Source organism: Gopherus flavomarginatus, chromosome 8 (assembly GCF_025201925.1).
Source record: "Gopherus flavomarginatus isolate rGopFla2 chromosome 8, rGopFla2.mat.asm, whole genome shotgun sequence".
Lineage (NCBI taxonomy): Eukaryota > Metazoa > Chordata > Testudines > Testudinidae > Gopherus > Gopherus flavomarginatus.
Window position 1 is genome coordinate 39741569 of NC_066624.1, and position 13959 is coordinate 39755527.

Below are 13959 nucleotides of genomic sequence, written 5' to 3' on the forward strand. Positions count from 1 at the left end.
ACGTCTGCCTCCACTGGGGAAGGCTTGGGGCTCATGCTGAATAGGAAGCAGGCTGCAGACATGCTACACACCTTTGGCACACATCCTCGGCTCCAGAGGGGTATGACAGGGTTGCCAATGGTTCCACACAACCTTGCCGAGGCGCCACTCTCTAAACCTCATTCTGAGCTGGAAAGGGTCCCTCCTCCGGTATGCCCAGCTCCTGGGAGGACTCCCCTTTCAGCCCCTCCATGAGAGGGGAAGAGCAGGACCGAGCACAGCAGGGCTTTGTTTTGGTCTGTCTCGTTGCCTCCAGCGAACTACTCAGTAACCGGATCAGCTATTTTCAGAGAAAAGTGTCTATTTCTTGGCAATCTCCCTGGAAGATGAAAAACCTAAGAAGCTCAGGAGGGAATCATCAGAAGGAGCAGGAGCCCATGGATAGATATTTAAAGGTCTCATCTCTTTTCCAATGGACCCAATCTATGCACAGAACTCTCCCTGAAGTCCACGGGCATTTTGCATGTACAGATCTTGCAGGATCAGGCCCAAAGTTACTGATCCTGCTCCCCTCAACCCTTCTTTTCTGCCCAAACACCCCAAACAGAGCAGCTGAAATTTTGGCTCTCCTGCAGAACACGGTCTGGCTCCCCCATCTGCCCGTCTGCACTCGGCGTTCTGCTTGCAATGCATGTGGGATCCGGAGCACGTGCGGCAGGAGAACTGGGAAATAGCCAAGAACCATTTTTATAGGGAACACATGGCAGCACCAGCCTCACGTCCTGATCTCCATCTTGGATGGGAGCCCACAGGCGCCCTGTTACTTAGGTTCTAGAGGACTGATAGCTGGGGAGAGGCTAATTCCACAGAACAGTGCAGCCCTGATGCTGGTTGTGGTGAGGCAGAATGGGTGCTCTCATGAGAATATGGAATCCATCCTCTTCCTCCTCACCTGCTGCCAAGAGAAATGGCAGCAGATCACCCCACCCAATGGAGCCAGATCACTCTGGGAGTTGCTCCCACAGACTCAACAAGGCACAAGGAGCTCACCCGCTCTGCCTGTAGGGTTGCACGACGTGTAAGATGCCCACAGTCTGGCCTGGGTGCAAAGAATAATCTACCCCTAGGCCAGCGGGGAGCTGGATTGGTGCAGAAGTCAGCGTTCCAAGGAACAGCAAGGGCAGACTGCAGGATCCAGGCACATCAGTTAACAGCTGGAGCAAGAAGAGAAGTCTAGAGCTGGATTCTCAGCTGATGTGTCAGCGGGTGGGACCACCCAAGCCCTTCCCAGATTGCTCAACGGGAGGAGGGGGTTCCAGGAGGGCCACAGGATGGAGAACACAGAAACCCAGTGCTCTGACATGACATGAATACACAGTACATCTTTGCAGCGCCTTCCACACATTACGTAATCACCCCTCGCATGACCCCAGCCACGAACTAATGTCCCCATTTCACAGGTAGGCGATCGGCGGCCCAGAGAGGAACCTTGTCCCAGTGCCAGGGTTAGAACTCAAGAGGAGGCCTGTATCCCCAAACTGTGCTCACGTCACCAGCCCGCGCTGTCTTCCTGCAACGAGGCGGGAGGAGGAGGGTAAAAAACAGGAGGCCGCTTGAGTCTTTAAACAGAAAGCCAGACTGACCTGCATGTAATGCTGCATTCCAGGTTCCTGCCTCAACTTGAGCTGCATATGGAAGCGTCAGCAGGGGCAGTCCCCATGCAAAGGACTGGGAAGGGGTCAGACGGTGGGGCTGGAACGGGTAGGTCCCAGAGAGCTGAAACCTGTGTGCAGCTAAAATAGTCATGATGCCAGGGGGAAGAGGGCTGGCTGGTGAGGCTTTCATTAGCACCAGCATCCGCAGCACTAGTCGGGATTTATAGGGGTGTTAGGAAGAAAGATACAATCAATAAAATACTTCAGGATCGTCCGTTATCCTGCATGCCCTGCTTCTTGGGTGGTTGGAGACACTTCACTCTCAGCTTCACGCTCCACATCACAGCCTGCATTCAGGTCTGGCCTTCAGATTTCCTCTCCATGAACCGGAACTCCCAGCTGCTCATCCCTCCTCACCCCCACCACGGCTACTCAGCTCACCGAGAGCTGCATGCCCCCCAGCCCCAGGGAGCACTCAGTGAGCCAAGAACCTCCAGCTGGGAATGAAGCCACTGATTTTGTCCACCCTTTTAGCCAGCTCTGCCTAGGCCTGTGTGAAAGGGCAGCACTGAATTAATGGAGTCCCCAAGCTCTATGACTCTCTCTGTCCTCCCCAGTTAGGCTTGGCCCCCAGCCATTTGGTCAGTTTCTTATTCCCACCGTGGGTGTCAACCATATCCAAATACTCCATCGTGTGGTGACAGCAGCTCCAGGAAGGCATGCTGGGAAGCTGCCACTCAACCCCTAGACTGCAATAGTACCCCTTTGTGCCTGCACTACCATCACAGCCTCTACCCTGCCTCATTAGAACAGCGCCCCTGCAGCCCTTCAGCCTGAGGGCGTATCTAACTGCTGCTAGTGGCACATGCTTCGACCACCAGCACAGGAAGGGTCAAGCTGAGCTCCCTGCCGGAGTCAGCTATGCTGCTGCATCACTGTGTGCCAGGTCAAGTGCCAGATGGCAGCCATGAAAAGGCAGACGTATTCCAGGCTTTTAGCACCGGAGCTAGCAGAAGGCAAGCAGTGTTCCCCAGTACAGCCAGAAGTCAGAGGTAGTGGAGAAGTTAGCAAGGCAGCCAAACGCAGCTGTAAATAATGAAGCAGAAGAGGCAGCCTGGCTCCCAGCAATGAATTCGGCACCTGCTGCTCAGCCTGCAGTTTTTAAAATGAAATGGAAATCTCAGCTAATGATGTGAGCAAGAAAATGGTTGGAGGGTGCAGTTTGCTCAAGACAGGTATGATGACATCACTGCAGCTCTCAGAAGGAGCCATGCATGAGTCCAGGCAGCAACACCTCATGGTGGGCCAGGCCGTCAGTCCCCAGAGGTCAGGTTTCTTCTGCCACATTTTGCCATCCCTTACCAATCTGCTAGGCACTTAATACCTGCTGCCTCACTGATCCAGTTGGGCTGGCTCCTCCACCTCACAGGTGCTCAGAGTTGTACGTATGAGTAAAAACCACAAGTGCTGAGCTGCACTGGGAGCCTGGGGAGCTTGATCCTGCACTGATGAGAGCACTGCTAGGACCCTCCAGTTACTCCTGCCTCAGAGCAGAAGCAGAGGGGCAGTGCGGTCCGGTGGCTCTGACACTGGTATGGGGGGCACGAGACCAGGGTTCTATGCCTGTCTGCATTACTTACCAGCCACGGAACCCTGGGCACGGCACCTTCTCTCTCCGTACCTCCGCTGCCCCCTCCCTCCATTTCGATCAGAAGCGCTTTGTAGCAGGGACTGTGTCTCACTAAGTGCACAATGGGACCTCGAGGGGCTACTACAGCACAGAGAGGAGCCTGGGGCCTCAGCATGGTGGAGAGTGGGTTTAAGTCCATCTTCCCTCAGACATGCCCTTGCTCCTCCCTTTCATTACCCTGCAATAAGGGGGTGAGAGTCGCTGTGGCTCAGAGTGGGATTATAGCTACGACTGAGCCCTGCACTCACAGGCAGCCTCTGCTCACGCTCGCACTGAGCACAACCCCCTGGTTTACCACATAAGGACGATGTGGGTCAAACTCACTTGCTCTAAGAGCATATGTAGGGGTGGAGCCTGTACTGCTCAGAGCACCAAGAGACTGGGATCAGGTCTCAGCTCCTCAGCTAGCTCAGAAGATGTTACCTAACCTGGCTGAACCTTAGCTTCCATCTTCAGTGAGGGTCTTGTGGCTAAGGCACAGGGCTCAGCCGCTGACTCAGTGTGTGACTATGGGGAGGTCACTGCTCCTCTCTGCTTCCTGCAAACTGGGAATAAGGCCACATGGGATGCTGGAGGCAAAGCTGACCTTTCCAGGTCACTGAGGTCCTTGGCTGAGAAAAGCACTAGGGTGCACAGGGCTATCGCCAGGAAAGCCCATGCTGTGAGCACAGGATAGACAGAGGTCCAGCAAGGGAGGGGATACTATAAATCAGCTGATCCTGTCTCCAGAAGACTGGTCCCTATTCCTCCAAAATCTGGGCAGCCCAGGGGACCTCCACTGCCATAAGTGGCAAGAGTCTCAAACACTGTGCATGCTGAGGACTGAGCTCTTTGGGAAATCTAGCTCCTGGGGCTGTCCGCACAGCAAGAAGCCACCCCTCCTTCTAAAGTGCTGCGTCGTTCCCAGAGGAACAGAGCTTTAATGAAGAGCAAGTACAGCAGGAACATAAGAAATGAAGTAACAGGCACAAAAATAACCTCTCATTTTGATGGGCAACCAGCCCCCAGATCCATCCACCAGGAGCAGGGGCCACAGCCTCTCAAGCAGGCATCCACAGTAGTAAATACTTGACAAACTAAGCAGCAGTGTGAAATGCCCTCTAGCGGCAGTTTAATTATTACATCACTTAGGACTGGAAATTGCCTTATGGCTCCAGGGTAGTGGTGTCCATTAAGGGGAGATAGGAGGGGCTGTGTTTTTGGACAGTAGGCCGGTGGATTGAATGCTACTCAGCCATAGACTCTGTGATTCTTTGCTCTGACACGTATAGCCATCACCACAGGAATGCTCATCTCATGTAATGGCAGGTTCCCTTCTTTAGCGACTCTAGCAGTGGTAAAGGCAATACCTGCCAGCAGCCCTGGTGTGGCCACACATTGGAATCCATCTCAGCAATGTTCTGTCCATCCCTGCTGATGGGCCAGGACTGTGTGGCAGGCAACGGGTACAGGCAGCTGGCTCCCAGCTCTCTAACTACCCCTGCCCCGCTGTAGTGAGCATAGCCCTGGTGGCCACTGCAGCGGGAGCCAGCTGCCTGCAGCAGAGAGGCAACCAGTAGGGAGCGACTGCTCCTCTTTTTAATCTCCCGCTCAGCTGCAGCCACAGGTAGGGTGACCAGATGTCCAGATTTTATAGGGACAGTCCCGATTTTTGGATCTTTTTCTTATATAGGCTCCTATTACCCCCCACCCCCACCCTGATTTTTCACACTTGCTGTCTGGTCACCCTAGCCGCAGGACAAGCATTCCCCCCACGGTCATGCCAATGCGCCCCATTCGTGGTTGAGAAGGGAGCTCAATCTCCAGGGCCTACCCAGTCACTGGCCATTCTGTGAGACTGACAAGGAAGCCAATCAGTGCCCACTGTGCTGAAAGTGTTTGTGATGGGGCCAAGTGTCTCCCTGGGGACTTGACTGAGATCCACCAAAGTCATTGTACATAGATGGACGGCAAATGAGAATGATCTTCAGCCACTGCTTCCTGGCCTGCATTCACCTCAGTAAGCCCATCCCCATGCCGGTTTGCCAAGCTAGCCAGAGCCTAGTTCTCTCTCCTTCCTAATTCTTGGTCATACTTTACTACTTTCCTTTGCTAGCCAGCACCTCACCCTTCTCTATGACATTATAAGGCTAATAAACCTGGTTCAACCAGAGTAGCAGGTCCACGGAGAGGAAGAGATGGCCAGAGAGAGCTAGCAGCATCTTAATAACCCTGTGAGCAGCATCACATCTCAGTGAAACATCATCTCTTGCTTGGGGCCAACATCACGGGCAAGTCTGCAATGCTCACAGCTCTGGGTGGCCGTGCTGGTGATCACATGTCCATGCATGGGTATGTCTGCCCCAGGGGACTGCATGCCTGAATGCATTATTACTACTGGGATTACAGGAGCACCTAGAGACCCTCACCTGAGATCAGTGTCCCACTGGACCAGACACTATGCATATGCACATAGGAAGAGACAGGTCTTGCCCTGAAGAGTTTGCACTCCAAACAGACACAGAGAAAAGGTGGGACGGGAAACTGAGGAACAGAGAGGGGAGGGAACTTGTCTAAGGTCACCCATCAGCTCAGTGGCAGAGCTGGGAATAGACCTCAGATCTCCAGAGTCCCGATCCAGTGCTCTGCCCCTGAACAGATGTGTGTATCTATGTGTGTTAGACCAGCCTGTCCATTGGCGCATGTGTGCTATAACAGCACATAGGGTTGTATGTTCACATGCTAGAGAAGTGTCTGTGTGGAGCAGGGACACTCTCATGCATACATGTATCCAAGGACCCTGGGCATGACCGTATTCTAGGGACCAGTGTCTCTACGCAGAAGCATATCAAAGGCTCCATGCAGTGTGCTCATGTGCATGAGTATAGGATGCTTGGATATATTTGTAAGGGTCCTGGGCAATGTGTACAAGGGGTGGCCATACGGACTTAATCCCATGGGTGTGCGTGGGTACAGGGGATCTGTCTGTATCCAATGAAACCTGTCTGAATGCCTCTCAGAGAAGGGGGCTTGCCTGATTCGCAAATCCTTCCAGTCAATGTTTTCCTATCAATAACTGGAGGCTCCCTGCATTTCTTCTCAGATTTGGAGAGGTTTCAGGGTTTTTGTTCTCCACAGTTAGATGTACAGAAGCACCGGATCAGAGTGAAATCCTTAGAGCTGCTGTTATGCCTAAAAGGCTTACCCTTCCGTTCCATACACAAACAGAAAGCAGAGGGATGGATTACCATGGATCTGGCTGGGGAATCCTTGGACTGAACGGTCCCTGAGCCCAAATTCCTCTCACCCTTGGAGAGTGGGAAAGGCCTGGAGGGGACACTTTGACAGCCTGAATTCCCCCTGCGTCTGGAACAGAGTGGGGGGTCTCCTGATGGAGCCATGAAGGGAAGCCCGGGACTGACTGGGCATGGGGAACGAAATCCCATCCTTGATTAAAATAAGGAGGTCTCGAGTGGGGCAAAGCTGAGTGCCTTGGGGGAGGGGGTACAGACAATACCAAGCCTCAGAAAGACAAACAGCCCACACCCTCCTCCCAGCACTCTTCTTGCAACGAGCAGGAGGCGAAATCGGCATTTGATTCCCTCTGCTCCTTTTCCCCCTTCAGCATTTTGGTGTCTCCGTTTTGCTGACAGGTTAAGTGGCCGACAGCCTTCCTGGCAGACCATTTCATTAAGGACTTGATTTAGTTTTTCCCTCTCCCCCCGCCGCCCCCGTGACTCTAATAAATCTGATTCTAATGAACAGGGACTAGTGGTGCTTTAAAGGAGATCGAGCGCAGCCACTCATCTGCCTGTGTGACAGACACACACACAGTGGAGAAGGGACACACGGCATCTCGCTGCAACATTCTAGCCATCACTGAGCAAAGTGGGGACTGAACCCTGCTGCCACGTCCCCGCCAGCCCCAGCCTCTCCCCTGGGCTCTGCAGAGATGGAAATATTCCCAAAACAAAGCCAAACACAATAAAAGCCAAGAGAGTCTTGTCTACTTACGAGCTGCTTCGTGGTGCATGATACTCACTGTCTGCTCCCTCTGGCCGAAGCGGTTGGCGGGATATTTAACCTCTTCCCCTGTCCTTTCTCTCTTTGCCCAGCACGGATGGACCACAGTGTCTGTGTAGAAAGAGGAAGATCACCTCAGCCTTAGAAATTCAGCACCTGCTGTGACCAGAATCTTAAAGAAGCCAGCTGGCTCAGCCCCAGAAACACGGCAGAGAGCGAGCTGGTAAACACAGCAGCCTCTCACTCTTTCTCAAATCAGGAAGCCTACACCAGGAGCTAGTACATTATACCCACCAAGGAGCAGTGACCTGCAACTCACCAGCTTCTAGGTGGGGCCGGCAGCTAGACCCCAGGACTCATACTGTAGGCTTAAGGAGCAGATGTCCCCTTCAACTGGTTTCTATTGCTTTGTTTCTCCAATGAGGGGTGGGTTTGGGCTTATTCTAACAAGGGGCAGGGGCATAAAAAGCCAGAGCTGATGGGGGACTGGAATGGCTCAGTCAGAGGCTTTCACCTCTGGGCTGAAGGTTTGAATTCAGCCTGGGTGGCATGCACCGAAAGCCATGTCTGTTTGATGGCAACGTGAACTGAGTTGGCAGCTCTCAGCGCAGCTCCTCGTGGGCAGGGGGGCAGCAGCACAAAGGCCAACGAGCGAAAGGGTCGTGGAGACTGACCTGCCCTGGCACCCCCTATGGGGTCCCTCCAGGCCAAGGCAGGGAGAGACTTGCAGTGTTGCTGCCACTACTGTACCCATCTTGAGGCACAATGCCCTGGAGCAGGTGCTGGCAGCAGCATTCCACTCAGGAGATCTTTATGCAGTGAGAGGTGAGGAAGGCCCTTCCTCTGTGGGGCTATGGGGCCAGACTGACCATGAAGACATGAGCAGAGGCTTATGGTGGGAGGCACTGGCCTGCTTAAAGCAACATCTCCCATTGCAAGAATGGAAAAGGAGTGGCTGGAAGGGGGAGAGGCCACTGCTGCGGGGAAGGTCACACTGCATGACAGGCACTGCTGTAACTGTGAGGCGGCTCACACTGCTTGGACAGGGCATTGCCTAGCTGGTTTCCGTGGGGCACTGCCACGGGGAACCTCACACCTCTGGAGGCTCCTAGCCAGCTCTCTCAGGGCACTGCCATGGGGAAGCTCACACTGTGGGGGCCCCCCTACCTGGCTCTGTCATGACACTGCCATGGGGAAGCTCACACCGCAGGGGGCCCCGTAGCTGGCTCTGTCAGGGCACTGCCATGGGGAAGCTCACATTGTGGGAGCCCCCTAGCAGGCTCTGTCAGGGCACTGCCACGGGGAAGCTCACACTGTGAGGGGGCCCCGTAGCCGGCTCTGTCAGGGCACTGCCATGGGGAAGCTCACACTGTGGGACCCCCCTAGCTGGCTCTGTCAGGGCACTGCCATGGGGAAGCTCACACTGTGGGAGCCCCCTAGCCAGCTCTGTCAGGGCACTGCCATCGGGAAGCTCACACTGTGGGAGCCCCCTAGCTGGCTCTGTCAGGGCACTGCCATGGGGAAGCTCACACTGTGGGATCCCCCTAGCTGGCTCTGTCAGGGCACTGCCATGGGGAAGCTCACACTGTGGGAGCCCCCTAGCCGGCTCTGTCAAGGCACTGCCATGGGGAAGCTCACACTGTGGGGGGGCCCTGTAGCCGGCTCTGTCAGGGCACTGCCATCGGGAAGCTCACACTGTGGGATCCCCCTAGCTGGCTCTGTTAGGGCACTGCCATGGGGAAGCTCACACAGCAGGGGACCCCTACCTGGCTCTGTCAGGACACTGCCATGGGGAAGCTCACACTGTGGGAGCCCCGTAGCCGGCCTGTCAGGGCACTGCCATTGGGAAGCTCACATCGCAGGGGGCCCCGTAGCCAGCTCTCTCAGAGCACTGCCATGGGGAAGCTCACACTGTGGGAGCCCCGTAGCCGGCTCTGTCAGGGCATGTCATAGCATTCTTTCTCAGATCTGAACCTTAGAGTTCAGAAAATGAGATACTAGCATGAATTTCCCTAAGCTTAATTACCAGCTTAGATCTGATAGGCTGCCACCACCCAAAAATATAGTGTTTTGGGGCACTCTGACCTCACCAACCTTCCCTGGGGACCTCAAGAACCCAGATCCCTTGGGTTCTTAAAACAAGGAGAAATACACCATTCCCCCACCTTTCCCTCTCCCAGAACTTCCCTCCCTGGGCTATCCTGAGATACTGATCTAACCTCTTAAATCACCATACAGGGAAGCATCTCCCTTCCCTTTCACAAAGAGGCAAACAGATTCAAGGAAAACAGAGAGAGATTTTATCACTCCCTCCTCCCATCTCCCCCACCCGTCTTGGTGAGTTATCCCAATCCTCTGGGATAAAAACAAGGGAAACCAAAAAAAAAAAAATCAATCAGGTTCTCTAAAAAGAAATCTTTTAATAAAAGAAAGGAAAAAGTAAAGAATTATCTCTGTAACTTCAAGATGTAAATATTACAGGGTCTTATAGCTTACAGACACCAGAAAGAGACTTTCCCACCAGTACCAATACAAATCAAAATATTCCCAAAACTACACATATAAAAGTTAACCAGTCAGATCCACAAATGCAAATAGTGTAAAACAATTAAAAAGCCTAAACTGCCTGTTTTACTTACTATATGAAAAGAAACTTAGAGAGCCTGTAGTAATGTCTGGTCTCTCTCAGACCCTCCGAGAGAAGAACAAAGAACTCACACCCAAACTTCCCTCCACCCGAATTTAAAAGTATCCTGTCTTCTGATTGGTCTTCTGGTCAGGTGTCCAGTTTCCTGCTTGTAACCCTTTACAGGTATAAGAGACATTAACCCTTAACACTCTGTTTATGACAGGGCACTGCCATGGGGAAGCTCACACCGCAGGGGGCTCCTAGCTGGCTTCAGTGGGGCACTGCCACAGGGTAAATATTTGTAACCATCTTGATGTTGTGCTCTACAACCCGCCCCTCTCTCTCTGGCGGGGCGGAGGGAGAGAGATTTAGGGCAGGCTGTCAACTCCTCACACATTATCCCAGAGCCCAGATCTGATGGGGGAAGCACCAGGAAGAACTACTGCAGGATGGGGGCGGGGCTGGGTACCTCAGACGGATCAAGGTTTGTCCAGCGTGTACAGATCATTGCTCCAAACCCCCAGGCTGCAGTTCTTGGCCACGTAATATATTACTGACAAAAACCATCATCCCTGCTCATGAATATGTCAGCAGTGACCCTGCACTGCTGCTCTGCTACCACTAGACCAGCTTCACAGAGGTTATCATGGCAAAGAGCTGCTGCTCTGGGTCTGGGACAGCTGAAGGCAGTAGAGACCAGCAGCAGACCCACATCCTGCTTGTGACCCTGGGGCCCACAGCATTGGGAAGGGAGCCACTGCAGTGGCTGTAGTTTTGCTCTTGCACTAACCAGGGCAGCCCAGGATCTGAAGCTCAGTGCAGAGAACGGCTGGAGCAGCTGCAGCTCTGATCTCTGCACCAGCCAGATGCCAGAAGCTGCAGTGCTCAGGGTCCAACAGCAGAGCTGTTATAAACAGATAGGTAAGGGTTAATGCCTCTTTTACCTGTAAAGGGTTAAGAAGCTCAGTAAACCTGGCTGACACCTGACCAGAGGACCAATAAGGGGACAAGATACTTTCAAATCTTGGTGGGGCGAAGTCTTTTGTTTGTGCTCTTTGTTTTGGGAGTTGTTCGCTCTTGGGACTAAGAGGGACCAGACATCAGTCCAGGCTCTCCAAATCTTTCTGAACCAGTCTCTAATGTTTCAAACTTGTAAGTAACAGCCAGGCAAGGCCTGTTAGTCTTATTTTTGTTTTCTCAACTTGTAAATGTTCCTTTTTGCTGAGAGGATTTTACCTCTGTTTGCTGTAACTTTGAACCTAAGGCTAGAGGGGGTTCCTCTGGGCTATATGAATCTGATTACCCTGTAAAGTATTTTCCATCCTGATTTTACAGAGATGATTTTTACCTTTCTTTCTTTAATTGAAAGCCTTTTTTTTCTTAATACCTGATTGATTTTTACTTGTTTTTAGATCCAAGGGGATTGGATCTGGACTCACCAGGGATTGGTGGGGGGAAAGGAGCGGGGATGGTTAATGTCTCCTTGTTTTAAGATCCAAGGGGTTTGGATCTGTGTTCACCAGGGAATTGGTGAAGTCCCTCAAGGCTACCCAGGGAGGGGAAAGTTTTGGGGGGCAGGGAGTGATCCAGACACTGAAATTCTGGATGGTGGTAGCGATACCAGATCTAAGCTAGTAATTAAGCTTAGAAGTGTCCATGCAGGTCCCCATATCTGTACCCTAAAGTTCAGAGTGGGGAAGGAACCTTGACAAGGGCATGTAAAGTTTTGAGCCTGACGGCACTGTGGAATGCAGCCCTGGGCATGGCTGGGAAAGCAGGAAACATTGGCAGTTCCTGCCCAGTAACCACCAGATGGGCCCCAAACCTCTTCTATTAGGAGGACAAAACCCCCATGAGTTAAAAATTAAATTACCATAGGGTTGTTTGTTTTTTTTTAAATAATAAACCTCTTTAAAATTAAATTTCAAAATATGGCAACCTCCGTTAAAGCCTAAACTTATTATAATAAAATCATTTAAATTAATTACAAAAAATACTATTAACTAATACATTCTTGCTGCTAAGTTTTAAAGTAAGCCATACCACTGAACTGGGGGAAGTCACTGGTTATGCCCCTGGAATTAGAGTTTAAGTGCTAAACCAGCTTTCGAGAACAGTATCCTCTTCTGCGGGTGCAGAGAGAATATTTTCTTAATTTCTGTTTATTCAGCTAGTTCAGATGAATGACTCATAGACTCATAGACTCTAGGACTGAAAGGGACCTCGAGAGGTCATCGAGTCCAGTCCCCTGCCCTCATGGCAGGACCAAACACTGTCTAGACCATCCCTGATAGACATTTATCTAACCTACTCTTAAATATCTCCAGAGATGGAGATTCCACAACCTCCCTAGGCAATTTATTCCAGTGTTTAACTATCCTGACAGTTAGGAACTTTTTCCTAATGTCCAACCTAAATTTCCCTTGCTGCAGTTTAAACCCATTGCTTCTTGTTCTATCATTAGAGGCTAACGTGAACAAGTTTTCTCCCTCCTCCTGATGACACCCTTTTAGATACCTGAAAACTGCTATCATGTCCCCTCTCAGTCTTCTATTTTCCAAACTAAATAAACCCAATTCTTTCAGCCTTCCTTCATAAGTCATGTTCTCAAGACCTTTAATCATTCTTGTTGCTCTTCTCTGGACCCTCTCCAATTTCTCCACCTCTTTTTTGAAATGCGGTGCCCAGAACTGGACACAATACTCCAGTTGAGGCCTAACCAGCACAGAGTAGAGCAGAAGAATGACTTCTCGTGTCTTGTTTGCAACACACCTGTTAATGCACCCCAGAATCACGTTTGCTTTTTTTGCAACAGTATCACACTGTTGACTCATATTTAGCTTGTGGTCCACTATGACCCCTAGATCTCTTTCTGCCATACTCCTTCCTAGACAGTCTCTTCCCATTCTGTATGTGTGAAACTGATTGTTCCTTCCTAAGTGGAGCACTTTGCATTTGTCTTTATTGAACTTCATCCAGTTTACCTCAGACCATTTCTCCAATTTGTCCAGACCATTTTGAATTTTGACCCTGTCCTCCAAAGCAGTTGCAGTCCCTCCCAGTTTGGTATCGTCTGCAAACTTAATACGCGTACTTTCTATGCCAACATCTAAGAACATCTAGTTCTTTCAAATCAACTCTGATTTGAAAAAGCAGGAAAGCTTGTTGTTCTTTTTCAATCTACAAACAACTAGTTGTGAAAAGAAGAGATCTACTAGTTCTAAAATCCTGAAGGACAGGGTCATCAGAAACAATCTGTTCAATTAATTCACTACAGCTAATATTTCCTTTGTTTAATAAATCAGTTAGTTTTAAATGGAAAACAAAAACATGTTTTGATGAACTTTTTTTCCCTCTTATGTATCCAGTACTTAATATTTTTAACTGAATAAAACTACCTTAAGATGCTATTTTTGGTGTATTTTTAATTGACTTTGAATTTCCATCCAAACAGAGCTTGACACAAATCCCAAGTAAAAACTGAACCATCTAGTAAATGAGAAATGCATCATTCACCATTTTCTAACATAAAAAAATTCAAAAATTCAGAATCTAAATGAAGGCAAGCTATATAATTGCTTAAATAAGCATGTATAAATACAGTGTTTCCTCCTGGCTAGCAAAAAGCAGCACCATATTTAGGGTAAAGACTATTTTTAGTTGCAAACAACATGTTTTAATGGTCACCAGCCAATCAGAATCAACCATTCTTTAGGAAAATAATTAAGTAAACAATGTAAAACAGGATTAAAATAAATTATTTAAATCAAGGCTTCCTGCTTGCTGATTTAAATCATGGTTTAAACTTGTGATTTAAATTGCTTTGATTTAAAAATCAACCCATCCATACTTGGCAGAGCATTAAAGAATCTTACGATGAATACGTCTGGTGTATATAAGCAAGCTCTGTAGCCAGCCCATAGCTGGTATAGGACCATGAGAGAGAGTAAGGTCAGATCCTCCTGCTATATACTGAATGCCAAGCAAGAAACAACCGCCTTGCC

At 50.4% G+C, this 13959-nt stretch overlaps 1 protein-coding gene across 3 annotated transcripts in view; it reads right to left on the reverse strand.

Moving 5' to 3' along the window:
• Positions 1-13959, reverse strand: part of FRMPD3 (FERM and PDZ domain containing 3) — a 157055-nt gene that overhangs the window by 80058 nt on the left and 63038 nt on the right. For 2 of the 3 annotated variants that reach the window (XM_050965758.1, XM_050965757.1), the window contains one exon: positions 7318-7437. The gene's annotated coding sequence lies outside the window, so the exon portion shown is untranslated. The remainder of the gene's footprint in view (positions 1-7317; positions 7438-13959) is intronic. The other variant, XM_050965756.1, reaches the window with a different exon arrangement.